Source organism: Hyperolius riggenbachi, chromosome 11 (genome assembly GCF_040937935.1).
Source record: "Hyperolius riggenbachi isolate aHypRig1 chromosome 11, aHypRig1.pri, whole genome shotgun sequence".
Lineage (NCBI taxonomy): Eukaryota > Metazoa > Chordata > Amphibia > Anura > Hyperoliidae > Hyperolius > Hyperolius riggenbachi.
The window spans coordinates 131,690,787-131,711,976 of NC_090656.1; the positions used below are offsets into that span (position 1 = coordinate 131,690,787).

Consider the following 21,190-nt stretch of genomic DNA (forward strand, 5'->3'; position numbering starts at 1 on the left):
AGTCCTGGGGCTCTGTTTTGCAGGAGATCGCGCGCAGGCTGCGCGCGCATCTCCTGCTTGGGGGGCGGAGCTCCGCCCCGCCTTCAGTCTCCGAGCGGCTATTGCCGCTCGGGAGACCGGTAGACGGCGTGATCGCCGTCTATTTACTTTGTGCAGCGCTGCGATCAGCAGCAGCGCTGCACTGGGGACAGCCGTGTGACACGGCTGTCCCCATGGGGGACAAGAGAGCGATCGGCTCTCATAGGCAGAAGCCTATGACAGCCGATCGCCATATTTGGCCGGCTGTGGGGAGGGAGGGAGGGAGGGAGGGAAGGGAGTTAAAGAAACAGGGTTTTTAAAAAAAAAAAAAAAAAAACAATAATATTTATTAAAAAAAAAATAAACATGGGGGGAGCGATCAGACCCCACCAACAGAGAGCTCTGTTGGTGGGGAGAAAAGGGGGGGGGAATCACTTGTGTGCTGAGTTATGCGGCCCTGCAGCTTGGCCTTAAAGCTGCAGTGGCCATTTTAGCTAAAAAATGCCTGGTCACTAGGGGGGTTTAGCCCTGCAGTCCTCAAGAGGTTAAACAGAAATTGGTCAAAATTGAGAAATAGTGAAATTTTTTTATTTTCCCCCCTTTTTCCCATTAACATGCATAGAGAGGAACATTTTACTTGGGACCAAATACCCCCCAATGAAAGCTTAGTTTGTCTTGAAAAAAAAGATATATAGATCATTTATGTGGCACGAGTACAGATTAAGTTATTGGTGATTATACAGGGACACCGCTAAAGCGTCAAAACTGCTCTGGTCAATAAGGGGAAAACAAGGTCTGGATGCGAAGTGGTTAAGATTTCAACAAAAGAAGACAGTAAGAAGAGTACTAGATATTCTCATGGGACACGACATATTCCCAGGTCTGATCACAGATGATGGAACATCAGATTTTAAACATGTTACAAAGTTCATATTTACTCACTGAAACTGTGTCTTCGGACTGGTGAATAAATGTTGCCACCATATAATGCAACATAAGGCATAGGCTGCACTGTGCGCATGTAGCACTGATAAAATAGCATGGCAGTAAAGACTCCATATTCCAATCTAAATATAATGTACAAGGATGCCTGTGACTATTTGGATATGGTAGACGTAGGTGCAGAGGACCAGCTGCCGGAGGCTCAATGGAGTGCTCAAAGCCAGAGAGAATCCACCATAGAATATCAGAATCAGAATCAGAATCAGAATCATTTATTTCGCCAAGTGCGACCGAGGTCGAACCCGGAATTGGTTGTGGTTCACATGGCAATGGCAACAGACAATAGACAGTGACATAAACATAATGAACATAACAAGCGGGACAGTCGTAAAAAATAGCAATAATACAGCAATACAACAATAATACAGACAAGACAGGCAATAGTACAACGAGACAGTCAGTGCCTACACATTTTTAACGGTCTATGCAGTGCAATATACGGTTTGCTTCGAGCAGAAATCTTCCGTGTTTGGATAATGTGCAGCTCATGGATAAGTTAGTTAATTTAAGAGTCCGCACCTTGAGTACAGCTCTGCCAAGAAGAGCACCAGGGTAGTAGTTAGGTTCTCTACAGGCCCGGGCTCCAGAGTGCCTTGACCAGGCGGATTTGTTAAGTTGGCCTGAGCGACTGGCGTGCTGACGGGAGGCAGGAGTTCAGCAGGAGGGCTGCTTGGGGAAAAAAGGTGTCCCTACGCCTGTTAGTCTTAGGGCGGGTGGTCCTGTAGCGTCGGCCCGATGGGAGGAGCTTAAAGAAGCCGCAACCTGGATGGGATGGATCCTGGGAGATCCTACTAGCTCTTGTTTTCATTCTGGTGGTGTAGAGGATGTCTAGCGGCGGCAGGGGAGAGCCGATGATCCTTTCTGCTGAGCTGATAACTCTTTGAAGCTTGTACTTGTCACTGGCGGTTGCTCTTGCATACCACACGATAATGGCAGAGCAAAGGGTAGCTTCAATAGTGGCAGTGTAGAAGCTGGTCAGCAGCTTCTGAGGCATACCAAATTTTTTCAATTGGCGCAAGAAGAATATTCTCTGCTGAGCCTTCTTCTGGATTTTGGTGGTGTTCTGCGCCCACCTTAGGTCGCTCGTTAAGGTTGTGCCCAGGAACCTAACGCTGGGGACCCTGGACACTTCAATCTCGTTGATGAAGATTGGTTGTTGTGTGGGGGGGGTGTCTCCTAAAGTCCAAGATCAATTCCACTGTTTTGGCTGCATTCAGGACGAGCTTGTTGTCTTCGCACCATCTGCAGATTCTCTCAGTCTCGCTGCGATACTCGTGTTCCCAGAGAGAAGAGAAGAGGCAGAGAGAAGCACGTCTGGGCACATCCAAGTTAAAACCTGCAAAACAGCGGTTGACCTCTTGCCTGCTTATATCCTCTCTCTCTCTCTCTCTCTCTCTCTCCATGTGGTCTTTGCCATTGAACTATCTGATGTTTTAAGTGATTTCAATAAATTGGCGTTTTAACTTGGATTTGCCCAGCAGTGCTTCTCTCTGCCTACATACTATGCCTGTGACTATTATATGTGTAAATGACCACTACTGTGAAAAAATAGTAAAATTCAACTACTTACTGCACCAGGTGCTCTATAATCACGTCCTGGGAAACTTAATTTGAAGTCCCAGGGATGCGAACGTTAGTCAATGGGAGCGGAGGGCCGCCGGTTAGCGGGGACATGAATGAATGGGGACGCAGTTCCCATTCATTAATCTATGTCCCCGATTTAATGAACACCGACGTCTATGAGACACCTGCATTCATTGTATCTTCCTGTTGTCAGAGTGCACACATCACTTCAGATTCACGTCCTTACGTACGTGAATCGGAAATAATGACTGAGGACATCTTGTGGCCAAATAGTAAAACTACATCAAAAAACATTTAAAAGGATCCAAGCAGCTCTTGGCTTCAAATAGCTGCAAGGGCTGCCATTGTTCAGAAGCTCAACCCCTGCTGTTTTACAACTGCTGTTATCCAGGCTAGGTGAGAAATTATTCAACTGTAACTGATGTTTTCTGTTTGAAGTACAATGGGGGTTTGTTTGTGGTCAATTAAGTCTAAAGAGGTGATTTCTTATCTGTTTTCACCATCTCCTGCTCAGGGACCGCAGGTCCTTTGTGTACTGACAAAGTGGCTAATTTAACCCATAGATGTAAAAAAATGAGGTAAAATTAAAGTTTTTTTTAATAATAAACCACATTTTTAGAATGCATTTTTAATTTGCTATAGAGCTGCCCTGGGTGTTAAAAATGTTGCTCGGTACACTTTAATAAAAAAAAAAAAAAAACTACACTTACATCTAAAATTAACTATTTCCCTCCCACACTCCTCCATAGCACCCAAACAGTTGGGGGTATATTACTGTTTAATTTGCAGGCTTATAAATAGTGATGGATGCAAAACTGAAAAAAATGTACCTTTATTTCCAAATACAATACTGGCACTATACATTGTACTAGGGAAAATTTTTAAACGTTGCAATAACCGGGACAAAAGGGCAAATAAAATGTGTGGGTTTTATCCACAGTAGATTGTTTTAACACTATAATGGCCGAAAATGGAGAAATATCTTTTTTCCATTTTTTTCTTATTATTCCAATTAAAATGTGTTTAGAATAAAATAATTCTTAGCATAATGTACATCCAAAAGAAAGCCTAATTGGTGGCGAAAAAGGTGAAAATTGCTCTGGTCCTAAAGGAAAAAAGTCCACAGTAGTCAAGTGGTTAAATTACGTTTACCCATAGTTATAAGTTTCTGCCAATTCCTTTGCTACTTTTCTCCTATGTTGCTTTTGATTACAGTAGGCAGTAATCTAACAGGTTTTGGAGTAGTCCATCTCCTCTTGGGGAATTCTTAGCATTTCCTTAAAGCTATGTTCACAGTAGGCATTGCATTCCCTGTAAGGGCTGGTGCACACCGAGCGGCCTTTTCAGCGTTTCTGCAGCCGCTTGCGGCTGCGGATACGCTTGGTCAATGTATCTCAATGGGGTGGTTCACACCAGAGCGGGAGGCGTTTTGCTGAAACACATACTCCCGGGGTGAGGCATTTTTTGCATTGCGGATGCGTTTCTGCCTCAATGTTAAGTATAGGAAAAACGCCTGTTTAGAGCGGTTTTGCCGGCGTTTTTGTTACAGAAGCTGTTCAGTAATAGCTTTACTTTAACAATATATGAAATCTACTACACCAAAACCGCTACACAAAACCGCAAAACGCTAGCTGAAACGCTACAGAAAAATAAGAAAAAGCGTTTCAAAATCTGCTAGCATTTTGCGGATCTGCTAGCGGTTTTTGGTGTGCACCAGGCCTATAAGCAGAACACAATATAATGGAAAAGTCGCACAGCACATATGTGTTGTGTCGCATACAGTGAAGCACAGTCAATGAGAAGTATGCTTCACTATAACGGTTCACACATGCGCTTTTGCGGTAATACACTGCATGCCATTAAATTGCACTGCGCCACACCCACTGTGAGTGTCAGAAAGCTGATCTGAAGAGCAGCACAATAACATGTAAAATAAGGTGCGCTTTTTCTAGTAGTGTGTTTCATTTTGTTCCAAATCCTACCAGCCTGCATGATTTTTGGTGCATTTGGGCTCAAACTAGACAGCCACATAGTCCTGCCAATCCTCCCAGCCAAGGGACTATCTGCACGGAGTTTGTATGTTCTCCACATGTCTGTGTGGATTTCCTCCGGGCACTCCACTCCCCTCCCACATCCCAAAAACATAAAGATAAGTTAATTGGCTTCCCCATAAATTGGCCCTAGACTACACAATACATACATAGACATGCGATTATGGTAGGGATTAGATTGTGAACCCCTCTGAGGAACAGCTAAGTCACAATATACTCTGTACAGAGCTGTGGAAGATGTCAGTGCTATATAAATACTACATAATAACAATAATAATCCTGTGCAGTGGAAATGGAAGGTAGTGCAATCGCATTACAGCGTGAATTTGCATGTGATCGCAGTTCCTAGTCAAAATTCTGCCGAAATCTCACTATGTGTCATCCTGCTCTGTTTTGCATTGTCAGCCTTGGCACATTTCTCTGAGAGAATTTCTGTGATAAAGAGAGCAGGGGGATTATATGGTATACTGAATGAAGTTGAGAGCTGCAGAAGAGGATTGTCTGAAAGGAAGGAAGGCCCTGGGGACCCACTTCAAAGGATTGTTTTGTTTTCACAATAAAGTCAGTGGCTGAGAGGGAGGAAGTTCAGAAGGGAGGGGGTTTACAGGGAAAAGGACAATATGACTCACAATGCGGAGCCTGACATTGTTATTCCTCGATTCAAATACAATGTGCCCCTGAGAATTAAAATCATAATACAGCTCTTTAGTTGCAAGGGAGGATGGTAAAGGAGGAGGGGGGATTGTATTGGAAAGACACATGGCTCACTATGCCGAGATTTACAATGTAGCTCTACTAAGGACAGAACACAGCATGTAAACACAGTGGCCGGAAAGCAGCTATAGCATCAGTCCCACCATAGAACAAGATGAGAGCAAAGGGTAATTGAGATTGTGAAAAAACAGGAGATTGGGAGACATAGGGAGGAGGCTTGATGCACTGACACAGGCACATCAAGATGGCATCTGTGTAAGTGTACACTCCCACAGCTAATATGCATACTCCATGGGGAGGGAGGGAGCGAGGGAGAGGAAAAAAGGGCTGGAGGGCTGAGCTCCATGGTAATACACACACGCCAAGTAAAATATGGAGGTACAGTACCCCAAACAGCAGTAATAGAACTGAGGACAGGCATACTAATCCATTAAACATTTTTTTAAATTACAGTTATATTTGCTAACACATATTATGTTACATGTTAAATTCTGAGATTACGTCCGCCTTAAGTGTTCCGCCAATACATACGTGATACGTTTGGTGCCCTCTGGCAGATTTCACATTATTTTTTTTTTCTATCAGAATTGATTTGTCCATTACATTCCTCAAAAACTTCACAGGAAAAAATACTGTTAAAGAACAAGTGGACCTCGTGGCGCAACGGTAGCGCGTCTGACTCCAGATCAGAAGGTTGCGTGTTCAAATCACGTCGGGGTCAAGTTTTTTTTTCTTCCTCTAAGGGAATTTGAAAATAGGTGTTTCTTTTTTGATGCTACACACACTTTAGCAATGTCATCTGAAAACATATTGAGAGATACATGCCATTTTTTAGGACTTTGCGCGACATTTTGTATTTGCATGATTGGACCAATGAGATTGCACCAATCGAATTGCACGATTAAACTAATCATATTTGTCCAATCAAATTGCATAATTAGACCTATCACATTGAACCAATCAAATTGCACGATTAAACCTATCACATTGCATGACTGGACCAATCACATTGCATGACTGGACTAATAAAATTAGGCCATTAACATTGCATGAATGGATAAGAGTGGACCAATCCGATCTGACCTATGACAGTGTACGATTAGACCAATCAGATATGAGCAATCGAATTGCACGACTGGACCAATCAGATTTGACTAATCGAAATGGGGGCTAGTCTAGTTTAGGGGACCCAACATAAACCTCATAGGGAAATTCAGCTTATGTGATTGGGTGGACAGCACCCTCTAACTGCTAGGTTTCAGATTGGTTGTAGTATACTACAGCCACACTATTCTGACAATCACAACGTTTTGTGCTGTAGAGGGTGCTGTGCTTGGACAACTGTTCTCTATGAGGTTTCCTGCTGGGTCCCCTAAAGAAGACTAGTGTCTCGAATTGCATAATTGGAACAATCACATTGCACGATTAGATCAATCATATTGGACCAATGACATTGCAAGATTCACCAATCACATAGGATTAATCACGCTGCATGACAACCAATCATATTGGACCATTTCATGATTGAATCAGATTGAAACAATCAAATTGTACAATTAGACCAATCAGATTAAATCAATCACAGTGCATGATTGGATCAATCACATTGCAAAATTAAACTCGGACCAATTGCACTATTTTATTGGTCCAATACCATTCTGTCACACATCACCCTGTGACCAACTGCGCCAAGTTTGAGGACCTTACTAAGAATGGCTGCAAATTACATTTTCCCATTTAAAATGAATTTATCGGTAAAACATTCAACAAATATATAACACCTTAGTGAATTTAAAATGAGATTTTACCCATGAGGTCAATTATCAAACGTTTTACAAAGTGTTTGATAAACGTTTAATAATGCTCCGTGCATTGAGGCCATTGTGTCAAGTTTGAGGACCCTACGTACCTACAGTGCCTTATGATAAAATCGAGCAAAGATTATGCTATATTGATAACGCTGACATCTTCTGCAGCACCTTACAGAGTGCAGTCATTTCACTGATTGTCCCTCAGAGAAGCCTATAATCTAATGCCTATAAAGGTCGCAGTCTACTTTTCCTACCATAGGTTTGACACCAATTTTATTTATTTTTATTTTTTTTTCCGCTTAACAGTATGCTTTTGTGAAGGGGGAGGAAACTGGAGTACACAAAAAAGGAAACCTAGGCTTAAGGTGGCCACACACCACACAATTTTTTTAAATATTTGTTCAATTTAAGAATTGCAATTTTTCTGACTGATTGTAACATTTCAAAAATATGACCAATGTACCACACACATATGTTCCATTTTTCCCCAATTATGATAAAAATGATTGGAAACTCCGAGAAAATTGCTAGGGTGTGTACACTCACCTAAAGGATTATTAGGAACACCTGTTCAATTTCTAATTAATGCAATTATCTAATCAACCAATCACATGGCAGTTGCTTTGAATGCATTTAGGGGTGTGGTCCTGGTTAAGACAATCTCCTGAACTCCAAACTGAATGTCAGAATGGGAAAGAAAATAAATTTTGAGTGTGGCATGGTTGTTGGTTGTTGGGAGTATTTCACAATCTGCTCAGTTACTGGGATTTTCACACACAACCATTTCTAGGGTTTACAAAAAAAAGGTGTGAAAAGGGAGAAACATCCAGTATGCGGAAGTCCTGTGGGCGAAAATGCCTTGTTCATGCTAGAGGTCAGAGGAGAATGGGCCGACTGATACAAGCTGATAGAGCAACGTTGACTGAAAAAACTACTCGTTACAACCGAGGTATGCAGCAAAGCATTTGTGAAGCCACAACACGCACAACCTTGAGGCGGATGGGCTACAACAGCAGAAGACCCCACCAGGTACCACCCACTCATCTCCACTACAAATAGGAAAAAGAGGCTATAATTTGCACAACCTCACCAAAATTGGACAGTTGAAGACTGGAAAAATGTTGCCTGGTCTGATGAGTCTTGATAGAGTCAGAATTTGGCGTAAACAGAATGAGAACATGGATCCATCATGCCTTGTTACCACTGTGCAGTCTGGTGGTGGTGGTGTAATGGTGTAAGGGAAGTTTTCTTGGCACACCTTAGGTCCCTTAGTGCCAATTTGGCATCGATTAAATACCACGGGATAGCTAAGCATTGTTTTTGACCATGTTCATCCCTTCATGACCATCATGTACCCATCCTCTGATGGCTACTTCCAGCAGGATAATACACCATGTCCCAAAGCATAAATCATTTCAAATTGGTTTCTTGAACATGACAATGAGTTCACTGTACTAAAATGGCCCCCAGTCACCAGATCTCAACCCAATAGAGCATCTTTGGGATGTGATGGAACGGGAGCTTCGTGCTCTGGATGTGCATCTCACTAATCTCCATCAACTGCAAGATGCTATCCTATCAATATGGGCCAACATTTCTAAAGCATGCTTTCAGCACCTTGTTGAATCAATGCCACGTAGAATTATGGCAGTTCTGAAGGAGAAAGGGGGTCAAACACCATATTAGTATGGTGTTCCTAATAATCTTTTAGGTGAGTGTATATTAATAAACTGACAATCTAACACACACCATACAATATTTAGAAAAATTGAAGAAGAATTTCCAGCATTCCGGACCGATAAACAATAAAAAGGGAAAATCTGATCAGATTTTTCAGTCAAATACAAAAACAAAGCTTTAGATTTTTGGGGGGAGATACGATCATATTTATCAAATTGCCGTAAAATCGGATCATTTTATTGTATCATGTGTGGCCACCTTAAAGCAACTGATTTAGTGGGAAAGGACCCTTAAAGCAAATTTCCACAGATTTTTTGTTGAACATCATTTCTGGCATTTCAAATATTGCGCAGTAAAATAATTGTGTCTTAAATGTGTCCCTCTTTCTTACCTCAAAACGTTGGGTGGTATGAAGAAAATGACCACAGGAAGAGGAATCTGGGGCTGCATTAAGAGAATGTGTCTCTGGCAGCTCTGGCATAGGACTGAGCAGCGGTTCCTCTGTGACGGTCTCCCGATTCCTATACTGATTGGTCTGCACGGGGCTTTTTGCCCTTGAGGACCTTTCACCTACATTGAAAAAAAGAAAGAAAAAAAAAAGAAATAAAGCTACTTTAAAACAAATCAAATAACTGAAAAGATGTAATTCTGCTGCTCTTCCTATGTTCATAGCAATGCTCATCTTTCAGCATCATATTCCATCAGTATAGTTTCTCCATGGTGTTTATACAATCTACTTGCATGGTACAAATGGAAAAGGCTGAACTATAGAAATGCATCTTTCAAATTTAAAACTAGAGTGCATTTCAATATGTAAAGGCCTAGTTCAGGCTTGTATATTGCGTGGAATACATTTCAATTTGCAATGCACAGTGCTTTGTGTATGACATATTAACCTCCTTGGTGTAACCCCAAGTCAGGCTCAGAGTAAAAAAAAAATAAAGGATGCTGGTAGCGGTAATCCCGAGCCTGGCTCGGGGTAGCTGCCGGGAGGTAAAGGGAAGAAGCGTGCGCTCAGCAGTGGTTGTAACTCGCCTCCATTGGATCCGAACGCTCGCAACACATCTTCTTCTGGTCCTCAGAGGCTCTTGATCCCTCAGGTGAGATCACCGTTTGTCACATGACTACAGATGGCGATCTCACCATAGGGGTAGAGCGCCACCCGGAGACAGAAGGGAGAATTGCAGCGCTGAATCCCAGAGTGGTAAGTCTGTGCAGGGGCTGCTCCAGATCTCTCTGCAGTATAAATTATTCCTGCTTTTAGCATCCAAAAGCTTTTAATCCAAAAATCAAGGAAAGAATGGCCAGGGAGGTTGATCATTTTTGCCTTATTCCATTTTTCTTTCGCTTGGCTTGCTGGTTTTACAATACAGCCTTTCTGTGTGAGTGTCAGAGGAAGCTTAATTTGTGAATTGTGCATTATGGCAAAAAGCAAGTCAATGCTCAAAGTGTGAACAAGGCATCACTCTGGTGCTTTACATTTTGTCATTGGCAGACAGATATGCAGTTAGCCTGCAAACAGAGAAAGATCATTTAAAGCTACATAAGAACAGGGATGAGCAAGATCGATTTCATAAACAGCAGAATCGTACCAGAGTGTGCAGGAGGTTCTGGCTGTATAAGAAGGAATTAACTCACCTAGACTGTTGCCTCTTTTCCGATGCACTCCACGCCGCTCGTCATGTCCTGACTTCTAAACCAGAACTACTGGTGTGAAGGCAGAAGTATCAGAACATGAAGAGCAGGATGAAGCACATCAGAAGGGAGGTCTCTGCTCATGCTTGCCTGGAAAAGGTTGAGGGTTTCCATGCCTTTGCATAACCTGCAGTTTACATATTATACATCCAAAAGATGCTGCTTTACATAACCTCATTCAAGACACTGAACACAGCACTAACTGATGCCAACAAGGCATAAAGTTAACTTTCAAGGGATACTGTAGGGGGGGGGCGGGGGAAAATGAGTTGAACCTACCCGGGGCTTCTAATGGTCCCCCGCAGACATCTTGTGCCCGTGCAGCCACTCACCGATGCTCTGGCCCCGCCTCCGGTTCACTTCTGGGATTTCAGACTTTAAAGTCTGAAAACCACTGCACCTGCGTTGCCGTGTCCTCGATCCCACTGATGTCACCAGGAGCATACTGCGTAGGCCAAGTATGGTCTGTGTCTGCGCAGTACGCTCCTGGTGACATCAGCGGGATTGAGGACATGGCAATGCAACCGCAGTGGTTTTCAGACTTAAAGTCTGCCATTCCAAAAATGAACCGGAGGCGGGGCCAGAGTATCGGTGAGTGGCTGCACGGGTACAGGATGTCTGCGGGGGACATTAGAAGCCCCGGGTACGTTCAACTCATTTTCCCCCGACCCCCCTACAGTATCCCTTTAAGCCTTATCCCTTGTCACCTTTTTACATTCCAAGACGTAATTGTTTACCCATGAGGTACCTCCTGCTATGGCTCTTCTGACTCCTGCCTCACACAGACACTGTTAAAGCGGATCTGAACTCAGAACTTCCTTTCCGCTCTAAAAGATACGCAACAGCATACTAACTTTTATAAATAACTATTTCTACTTCCTGCTTTCATGGAAGCAGACAGATTGTTAACGTCATGTGCTTTCAAATGAGCACTCAGCTGACACAGGAAAGAGATCAAATTACAACTTGGGATTAGTAACAGATGAGGGGGAATTAGGCTAAATACACACAGGGTGCATTTCTCTATGTTTTCCTTCTGTCCTGTGCAAGAGTTCAGGTCCGCTTTAATGCTCTCTATTACCATTACAAAACTGTATATGTATTTTAAAAAAAACACGCATATTTACAGTACAGACCTTCTCATTCAAAAAGTTTTCTTTATTTTCATGACTATGAGCATTGTAGATTCACACTGAAGGCATCCAAACTCTGAATTAACAAATGTGGAAGTATAGTACATAACCAAAAGTGTGAAAGAACTGAAAATATGTCATATTCTAGGTTCTTCAAAGTAGCCACCTTTTGCTTTGATTACTGCTTTGCACACTCTTGGCATTCTCTTGATGAGCTTCAAGAGGTAGCCACCTGAAACAGTCTTCCAACAGTCTTGAAGGAGTTCCCAGAGATGCTTAGCACTTGTTGGCCCTTTTGCCTTCACTCTGCGGTCCAGCTCACCCCAAACCATCTCGATTGGGTTCAGGTCTGGTGACTGTGGAGGCCAGGTCATCTGGCGCAGCACCCCATCACTCTCCTTCCTGGTCAAATAGCCCTTTTCTGCGTCGCACAAAGACACGGTGGTTGGAACCAGAGATCTCCAATTTGGACTCATCAGACCAAAGCACAGATTTCCACTGGTCTAATGTCCATTCCTTGTGTTCTTCAGCCCAAACAAGTCTCTTCTGCTTGTTGCCTGTCCTTAGCAGTGGTTTCCTAGCAGATATTCTACCATGAAGGCCTGATTCACACAGTCTCCTCTTAATAGTTTTTCTAGAGATGTGTCTGCTGCTAGAACTCTGTGTAGCATTGACCTGGTCTCTAATCTGAGCTGCTGTTAACCTGCGATTTCTGAGGCTGGTGACTCGGATGAACTTATCCTCCGCAGCAGAGGGGACTCTTGGTCTTCCTTTCCTGGGGCGGTCCGCAAGTGAGCCAGTTTCTGTGTAGCGTTTGATGGTTTTTAAAACTGCACTTGGGGACACTTTCAAAGTTTTCCCAATTTTTCGGACTGACTGACCGTCATTTCTTAAAGTAATAATGGCCACTCGTTTTTCTTTACTTAGCTGCTTTTTTCTTGTCATAATACAAATGTTACACAGGCTATTCAGTAGGACTATCAGCTGTGTATCCACCTGACTTCTCCACAACGCAACTGATGGTCCCAACCCCCTTTATAAGGCAAGAAATCCCACTTATTAAACTTGACAGAGCACACCTGTGCAGTGAAAACCACCTCTTGAAGCTCATCAAGAGAATGCCAAGAGTGTGCAAAGCAGTAATCAAAGCAAAAGCTGACTACTTTGAAGAACCTAGAATATGACATTTTCAGTTTTCACACTTTTTGGTTATGTACTGTACTTCCACATATGTTAATTCTTAGTTTGGATGCCTTCAGTGTGAATCTACAATGTTCATAGTCATGAAAATAAAGAAAACTCTTTGAATGAGAAGGTGTGTCCAAACTTTTGGTCTGTACTGTATGTTGGGGTATGAATGCATATTATGTGAACTGAGCCATAGGGAAATATGGATATTACCTTCACCTGGGCTGCACATCTGTTAAGTTACAAATGACAGCAACTGATTTAGTGTGAAAAGACCCTTAGGCCTGGGACCCACTAGCAGCGCATTTCTAAGTGCCAGTGATTTGAAAAGCTCTTGCTAATGCAATGCTATGGGGAACTATAAAAAAAAAAAATAAAAAAAAAAAAAAAAAAATATTGCATACCTCAAGTGGGATTGCACACATAAAATTACATTAGCAAGAGCTTTTCGAATCACAAGCGCTTACAAAAGTCTTAGAAAAAAGTGCTGCTAGTGGGTTCCAGGCCTTACAGCAAATTTCCAGATTCCTGGTTGAACATCATTTCTGGCAATTCAAATATCGCACAGTAAAATGATCTCCTGAATGGGAGCGAAGGAAGACTACACAAGGGACAAAGACCTTTCACAAGAAACAGAGACCTTTCAACAACTACTATATGGGTTAAAGTTTTCCAAGTAGTGCAGCGTGAGATCACCTTACACTTGGCACACTGAAGGAGGGGACTGTTAGTTTATTCAACCAGCAGTAATATTGGATACAGATTGATACTGGAAGATCATTTCTATATTATGTTTATCATACAAAATTCTCAATTCTATTTTAATATATACCCTATTGCCACTGGTTTTTTACATTTCTTTCAATGTACATTGTTCTTGTTTGGATACACTTGAGGATAAAAGGGGTGTGTGTGTGTGTGTGTGTGTGTGTGTGTATGGTGTGTGTGTGTGTGTGTATGGTGTGTGTGTGTGTATGGTGTGTGTGTATGGTGTGTGTGTGTGTGTGTGTGTGTGTGTGTGTGTGTGTGTGTGTGTGTGTGTGTGTGTGTGTGTGTGTGTGTGTGTGTGTGTGTGTGTGTGTGTGTGTGTGTGTGTGTTATTATTTGGACTTATGCAATTTATGAGAAATGTTTTTTTTTTAATACTCCATCTCAGATATATGTTTTAGCTTCTTTTATCTAACATTTGTTTTTAGGTGTATGTGTGTTTATTCCTCCTGTGGTGTAAGGAGTGGATCACCCCATAGGTGGAAGCACATATATTTGTGAGTTTTGCCATTAACCTGACAACTATGATTAAAGAGACCCTGAGCCCAGGCTAAAATCGCAACTTAGACTTATCTGGGGCTTCCTTTAGCCCCCCTTTAGCCCACAAGGGCCTCCGGCGTCCTACTGGCTCCTCTCTCGGTCCTGCTGACAGCTCCGTTAATTGGCCGCTTCAGCCTGAAGTCAAGTCACCCGTGCGCGCCCCCACTACGCATCATCACGCTGTGAAGGTCTTGCGCATGCACAGTTCAGTCTTAGAGAACTGCAGGCACGCACCAGCGACTTTAGGCCAAAGTCACCGATTTACGGAGCCAACAGTGGGACCGGGTAGCCTGAACTCAGGGTATCCTTAACCAGTTTGGGAACGCTGCCCGATCCCATGCAGAGGACGTCCCAGCCAGCAGAGAACTCAGCTGTCTGAAGACAGCCGAGTCCCCAACCTCCATCAGGAGCTGTTTTCATTGGCTCCTGCCTCCCTGATCACTGTGAGACAATCACAGTGGTGAGGAAGTGAAAAAAGAAAAAAAAAGGGGGGGGGGGGCTGGTCTGTAGTGAGAACAAAAATAAAAAAAAACAGATGCTTGAAAGACAGGGAAAAAAGACAGAGAGCCAAATCTAGTGTAGTATGTTCAACCAATGTGGTAAATGTATGTAAATGAGATTATTCTCACAAGTATGGGTCACCACGCAGGCGACCACTGAAATAGCAGGTGGGGAGAATTATTACCTGACCCCACTCAGGTAAAAAAAAGTCGCTCTCTATAGACAGGAAAAAATTGGGGATACACCCCTCCACCAAGGGTGGACTAGATATGAATAAACAAGATAGAGGCGCCAAAACAGAATAAAATTGGTTAAAAAACGTCTAAAAATGGGGGAATGGGTGGATCCACTTCCCTCAATGAAAATGACCAGGCTAAATCCAGCCGTAAATAATGCAATAAATCTTTATTCACAAGATTAGTCTCCAAATACAGTGCAACGCGTTTCACGGGTGAACATCCCGCTTTATCAGGCAATTGAAATAGGAGAACACAAATGTGGGTCAGTAGAAAGCTAGAGCGCCTCTGTAGAGAGGCCTGATGAAGCGGGATGTTCACCCGTGAAACGCGTTGCACTGTATTTGGAGACTAATCTTGTGAATAAATATTTATTGCATTATTTACGGCTGGATTTAGCCTGGTCATTTTCATTGAGGGAAGTGGATCCACCCATTCCCCCATTTTTAGACGGTTTTTAACCAATTTTATTCTGTTTTGGCGCCTCTATTTATCTTGTTTATTCAAAAAAAACAGATACTCACCTAAGGAGTGGGAAGGCTCTGGGTCCTATAGAGCCTTCCCGTCCTCTTCACAGTCCCCTCATTGCCCTGCAGAATTCTTCACTCAATTCTCCAGCCGAGGGACATTTCGGAAGCCTCCAGGAGCCAGAGTCCTCCCAAGACAGGGGTCTATGTACTGCGCATGCGCGAGAGAGGGCACTCATGTGTGCGCAGTGCGGAGCAACCCTTCTTCGAGAGCAGAGTGCTTCTGAAGCCAACCAAAGCGGAAGAGAGCAGTCTATGACCCATCGTTTTTTAATTTTCCTTCAAGCTCCCTTTAAAGGGACCAGAACCTTTGGTCCGAAATCAGTTAAGGGCTACACTGGTCCGAAACATGTAAGCTATCTGTGATTGCTTGTCATTTTATTGGATACGTTCACATTAAAACTACTCAGTTTGAGGCATAGTGAGCGGTGCAACTCACTTTTCTACTTTATTTCCACCTTGTGCCGCATCAGTTTCCGAATCATGAAGCCACAGCCAAATCACTACAGCCGTGCCATGCTTTAGGTGCTGCTGAGTCACACACCTGCAACAAGCACGCAAGCAGTGGAGTCAAAGCTTCTGAAGTACATGCTCATTCTGAGCCAGTGACAAAGTACTAGAGGCAGAGCATCACCACAGAAGTCTGGCATTGTTTATAAAAGACAGAAGAACAATCCCTGCGCACTCTTCAACCAATAAATGGTATGCCTTCAGAGATGCTGCTCCAAATGCTGGGTGGTACCAGCGTATCTGTGCAGAAAGTGAAAAGAAAACAGGAGCGCACCTCTGGTGCAATAAATCCTTTTACCTCAGTGGACACGCAATAAAAGTTACACTTACAGTGTGAAATAGTACAGATGCGCCTGTCAGGCCTGCCGGCAAACGTCTCCTGTCACCCGCGCTTGGCCAGAGCAGTGGGGAGCGTGATGGTTGGCGTGGGAGTCAGGAGCGGTGGGCGGAGCCAGGTCGCGGGGATGCCGTCTGACGTCACGACGCGTTTTGGCGTTAACCACGCCTTCGTCAGGTCGAAGGCGTGGTTGACACCGAAACGCGTCATGACGTCAGATGGCATCCCCGCGACCTGGCTCCGCCCACCGCTGCTGACTTCCACGCCAACCATCACGCTCCCCGCTGCTTTGGCCAAGCGAGTACTATTTCACACTGTAAGTGTAACTTTTATTGCGTGTCCACTGAAGTAAAAGGATTTAATGCACCAGAGGTGCGCTCCTGTTTTCTTTTCACATTGTTTATAAAAGAATGATGGCAGCCTCTGTATTCTTCTCACTAAGGCCTCTTTTCCATGAGCATCTGACAGGCGCTGAATTCACCACCTGTCAGCGGTTCCCATCCAGCGGCCAGGCGCTTGCAACATCCAAACTCACCTACACCCATGTTAGTTTATGGAACTTTAATTAATGACTGAAATGAGACACTGCAGAATACACTGTATGCATCCTGCCAGGGGATTTGTTGACTTCAACGGAGAAAGCTGCACTGTGCGAGGTCACAGCCACTGTCAGGATAATCACAAGACATCTGGCAGCCGATTGTGGCCGTAAGGCAAAACAAGAGCCAAAAAAGGGCCAAAAATCACAGCCATCTGGTCATCTAGGTCAAACTAGTGACAGGATTATTAAAAATTTTGAATGACAAACAAGTAACAATAACTCTTCACAGAAAATAACTCGGGTATCAGTAGATAAATCACTTGATCAGCTCAGCTGATATGCCCACATTGCTCTAGTCAATGAAATATAAAACTTGTATTTCTGCATTTAACCTTTTCCGACATTGGCATGTTCCTTTATAGGACCAATGTCGGACATAGTTCAACAAAGGAAAACTGACTGCTACAAGAGGGTGCTATTGCTGGATAAAATACACCATAGTTTTAGCCCCTTCAAATCAAAGTGTCAGACACTTTGATTGCCACAGGTCCCATCAGTCAGTGGAGCCGATAAAAAAATCCTCCGACTCCAACGCTGACTCCTCAGTTTATGAAACCACCGACTCCAGGTACCCAAAACTGCTCTGACTCCACAGTCCTTGCAGGGCTATGGACTGGGTACAAAAATTATAAGACTCCAACTGCCACTCCTCAGTTTATGAAACTGACTCCAGTTACTCAAACTCTGACTCCACAGCCTTTTTATGTAGTCCAACACTTTGACATAGCTCCCAACTGTCCCTTTTTCGGAGGGACAGTCCCTCTTTGGGAGCCCTGTCCCACTGTCCCTCTTTCACCCTCATTTGTCCCTCTTTCTGGACTTTGTCACTCTTTCAGGACTTTGTCACTCTTTTTATGTAAATATATATATTTCTATACTAAAAATGTGTTTGATTGACTCTAAACTTTATTCCCAATCTTTAAATTGATATAATACTAATTTTAAAATGTTTCTATAAAGGAAAATGACCCAGGATAGAAAGGACCAGTGTAGTTTGAATTCTAAAACAACATATGTTTCTTATGAAATCTTTATGGTATGCGTGACTAGAGGCGTGGTGAGGGCGTGGCCAGGGGTGTGGCAGGGGCATGGCTTAAGTGTCCCTTTTTCTCATCTTAAAAAGTTGGGAGGTATGACTTTGATACTGTCCAGGACCACGCAGTGCCGCATGATGAAGTTACGCTGTGCAAGAGGGGCCAAGCTACACTACACAAGCTGGCACTGGCCCAGCCCCCACCACTTATACCAGGTCCTTGCTTTGGCACAAGGTACAGACCTTTTGGATCCCTTCTACTGCACATGCTGATCACCATGTTCCCTCCCCCCAGCACACTGGAAAAATTAAGTTCTGGGGACGTAAGTGACTGGGAAATAGGAATGGAAAGGGTTAATATTAGGGCTGTACTCTATATGAATGAGCGCAATTAGATTTCAGACACTGACACAGAGCTTATTGTATCTAAGGCCTAGTGCACACCGAGCGGTTTTTGGAGCGATCCGCCAGCTGCATCCGCCTGTAAAAACGCTTGGCTAACGTATTGCAATGGGATGGTGCACACCGCGGTTTGAGGTTTTTGCCTAGCCGCAAACGTGCCTCCTGCTGCACGTTTGCGGTTTTCTGAAACGTTTCGTCCTCAATGTAAAGTATAGGAAAAACGCAAACCGCTCTGAAAAACGCTACTTCAGATCGGTTTGCCAGGCATTTTTGTTACAGTAGCTGTTCAGTAACAGCTTTTACTGTAACAATATGTGTAATCTGCCACACAAAAACGCACCCAAAACCGCTAGGTATGTTTAGAAAACCTCTCTAAACATACCTAGAATCGCTCTGAAATCAGCTCCCAAAACCGCTAGCATATTGCGGATCTGCTAGCGGTTTTGGTGTGCACTGGGCCGTAATGATGCTGCTGCTATTTAAGACAACTGACAAGCTGTTACCATATCTCCACTGACAAGTGCAGTGATACGTGGGTTCCAGCAATTGTCAGCTGTAGTTCTGACATAACAAGAGTGTATAGAGGCATAAGATGGTCATCATACACTTATAGATTTGCAGCAGATTCGACCGAGTACATTTGAAATCGGCGCTGGTAGACTTGGGAGCAGGATACAGCGCTATACGGCTGATCCTGCTTCTGCACAAGTCCGGGCCGTTTTAATTACTATTCCCCCTCCAGGCCGCCATGGATAGTGGGGGAATGAAATAATTCGGCTTCCAGCGATTGCTGGAGGCCGAATTATTCTGTTTTTTAAGCAACTTCGGCTATGTCTTCTGACGGCACCGATGTTACTCACTGAGCGCCGCTATAGACTGATTCCCATTACAGTCTATGGCGGCGCTGGCTGCGCCCAAATCTAGCAGCGCTGAAAAGCACTGCTCCGAATTCGACCATCAGATAGATTTCTGTCAGATGCCTGTCAAGTCGAATCTAAAAGGAATCTACCTGATGTGTGGCACACACTAGGAACAGATTTCCAATAGATTTCAGAATGAAAAGGCATTATTGCACCACTAGATCCAATGCAACTCTATGGGCCATCGATCTGCTGCCAGCAGCAGATCGACCTAGATTTTCCATCCTGTCAGATAGATCAAATCAATCGAAATTGGCTGCAAATCGGTTGATTTGCTGATTTGAAAGAATCAATGTCTGATCAATTGATGGCTGAAATCGACCAGTGTATGGGCCCCTTTACTCAAATGTCCTAAGACCTTTTGCAAAATACAACAACTGGGAGGTTATAAAAGGTATCCAATCCCAATCTTGCCAAGATAGCAGACTGAAATGCTGGCAGCTGATGCAAAGTTTGCTGTCTGACTGACCTCAACTGATACATAAGCCCAACATGATGTCACGGTGCTTTGATATGCTACAGTGCATAGTGCAAACAAAGATCATAAATATCATACATGTATTCGCAAAACCCAGCACCAAGGATCAGAGCTAAAGAGACTGACTGCACTAGAATCTCTGTTGCTGTTCTCGTGCCCTCCTCGTCCAAAGACTCCAAACCCGCCCACAGGTCTGACGCTGAATGGTTTGCCAAACATGACATTCCACCGAGGAAGACTCAGAGCAGGAAGTTTTAATTTCCTGGTTGGTGGAACGCAAGGCTGTCTTCTTAGATTTTGCTCCCTCTGCTGGCCGGAAGGGTGATCCGCTGGATAAAAGACATGAAAACAATCAAAAAAATCCCCACCTGCTGGCCAAATGAGGAAAATCTTGTGGTACGTTTAACGTCATTTTGAGTATAAATACATGCAATTGCTGTACAGTTAAAGGAAACCAGAGACAATTAACAATTTAGATAATAAACGTTTTATACATACCTGAGGCTTCCTCCTGCTCAATCCGCACGGATTGCTTCCACGCCACCATCCTCAGCCTTCTCCAGCTCCTGTACCAGGTCCTGCAACTTCAACCAGTCGCAGCCAGTCTGCGCAAGAGAAGTGCGCCCTCTACATATGTCGATATATGTAGAGAGATACATAGTCGAGATTGCACTTCTCTTGCATCAGATTGGCCGTGACTGGCTGAAGTTACGGGACCCGGACCAGTACCGGAGCTAGAGAAGGCTGAGGACGGTGGCGTGGGAGCGATCCATGTGGATTGGGCTGGAGGAAGCCCCAGGTGTGTATAAAACTTTTATTATTAGTCAGCTCTGGTACACTTTAAAGGGAGTCTGAAGCGGATTTAAAAAAAAACAAAAAACAGATACCTAAGGAGAGGGAAGGCTCTGGGTCCTATAGAGCCTTCCTGTTCTCCTCCTGGTGTCCTTGTTCCCCTCAGGCTCCCCCATTACCAGTACACGACTGCTCTCTTCCACGTTAGGTGGCCTTCGGCAGTCTTCAGAATCACCCGGGCTTACTGCGAACACATGAGCACCCTCTCAAGCGCACTTGCCAGGGTTGCCACCTCATCCCTTTAACCACTTGCCGACCGCGCACTCATAACGCGCGTCGGCAAAGTGGCAGCTGCAGGACCAGCGACGCACATCTGCATCGCCGGCTGCAGGCTAATTAATCAGAAACAGGCTGCTTCCTGTCAATTCACGGCGGGGGACTCCGTGAATACCCTGCGGGCCGCCGATCGCGGCTCGCAGGCTAAATGTAAACACAAGCGGAAATAATCCGCTTTGTTTACATTTGTACAACGCTGCTAACAGTAGCAGCGTTGTACTAGATCAGCGATCCCCAGCCAATCAGCTGCCGGGGATCGCTGTCACATGACAGGCAGGAGCCTGTTAGAGGCTGCACAGGACAGATCCGTTCCTGTGCAGCCTCCGATCTCCA

The 21,190-nt window shown here is 44.0% G+C and overlaps 1 protein-coding gene and 1 non-coding gene across 4 annotated transcripts in view; one reads left to right on the forward strand and one right to left on the reverse strand.

Moving 5' to 3' along the window:
• LOC137538135 (synaptotagmin-1-like) overlaps positions 1-19,929 on the reverse strand; it is a 236,727-nt gene extending 216,798 nt beyond the window's left edge. For 2 of the 3 annotated variants that reach the window (XM_068260159.1, XM_068260156.1), the window contains exons 1-2: positions 19,808-19,870; positions 9,252-9,430 (exon numbers count right to left, since the gene is read on the reverse strand). The gene's annotated coding sequence lies outside the window, so the exon portion shown is untranslated. Of the gene's footprint in view, positions 1-9,251; positions 9,431-19,807 lie in introns of all 3 variants that reach the window. The other variant, XM_068260157.1, reaches the window with a different exon arrangement.
• On the forward strand, positions 6,019-6,090 carry TRNAW-CCA (transfer RNA tryptophan (anticodon CCA)). Its single transcript has one exon. It is a non-coding gene; the product is annotated as a tRNA-Trp (tRNA).
• Positions 19,930-21,190: the final 1,261 nt, after the last annotated feature.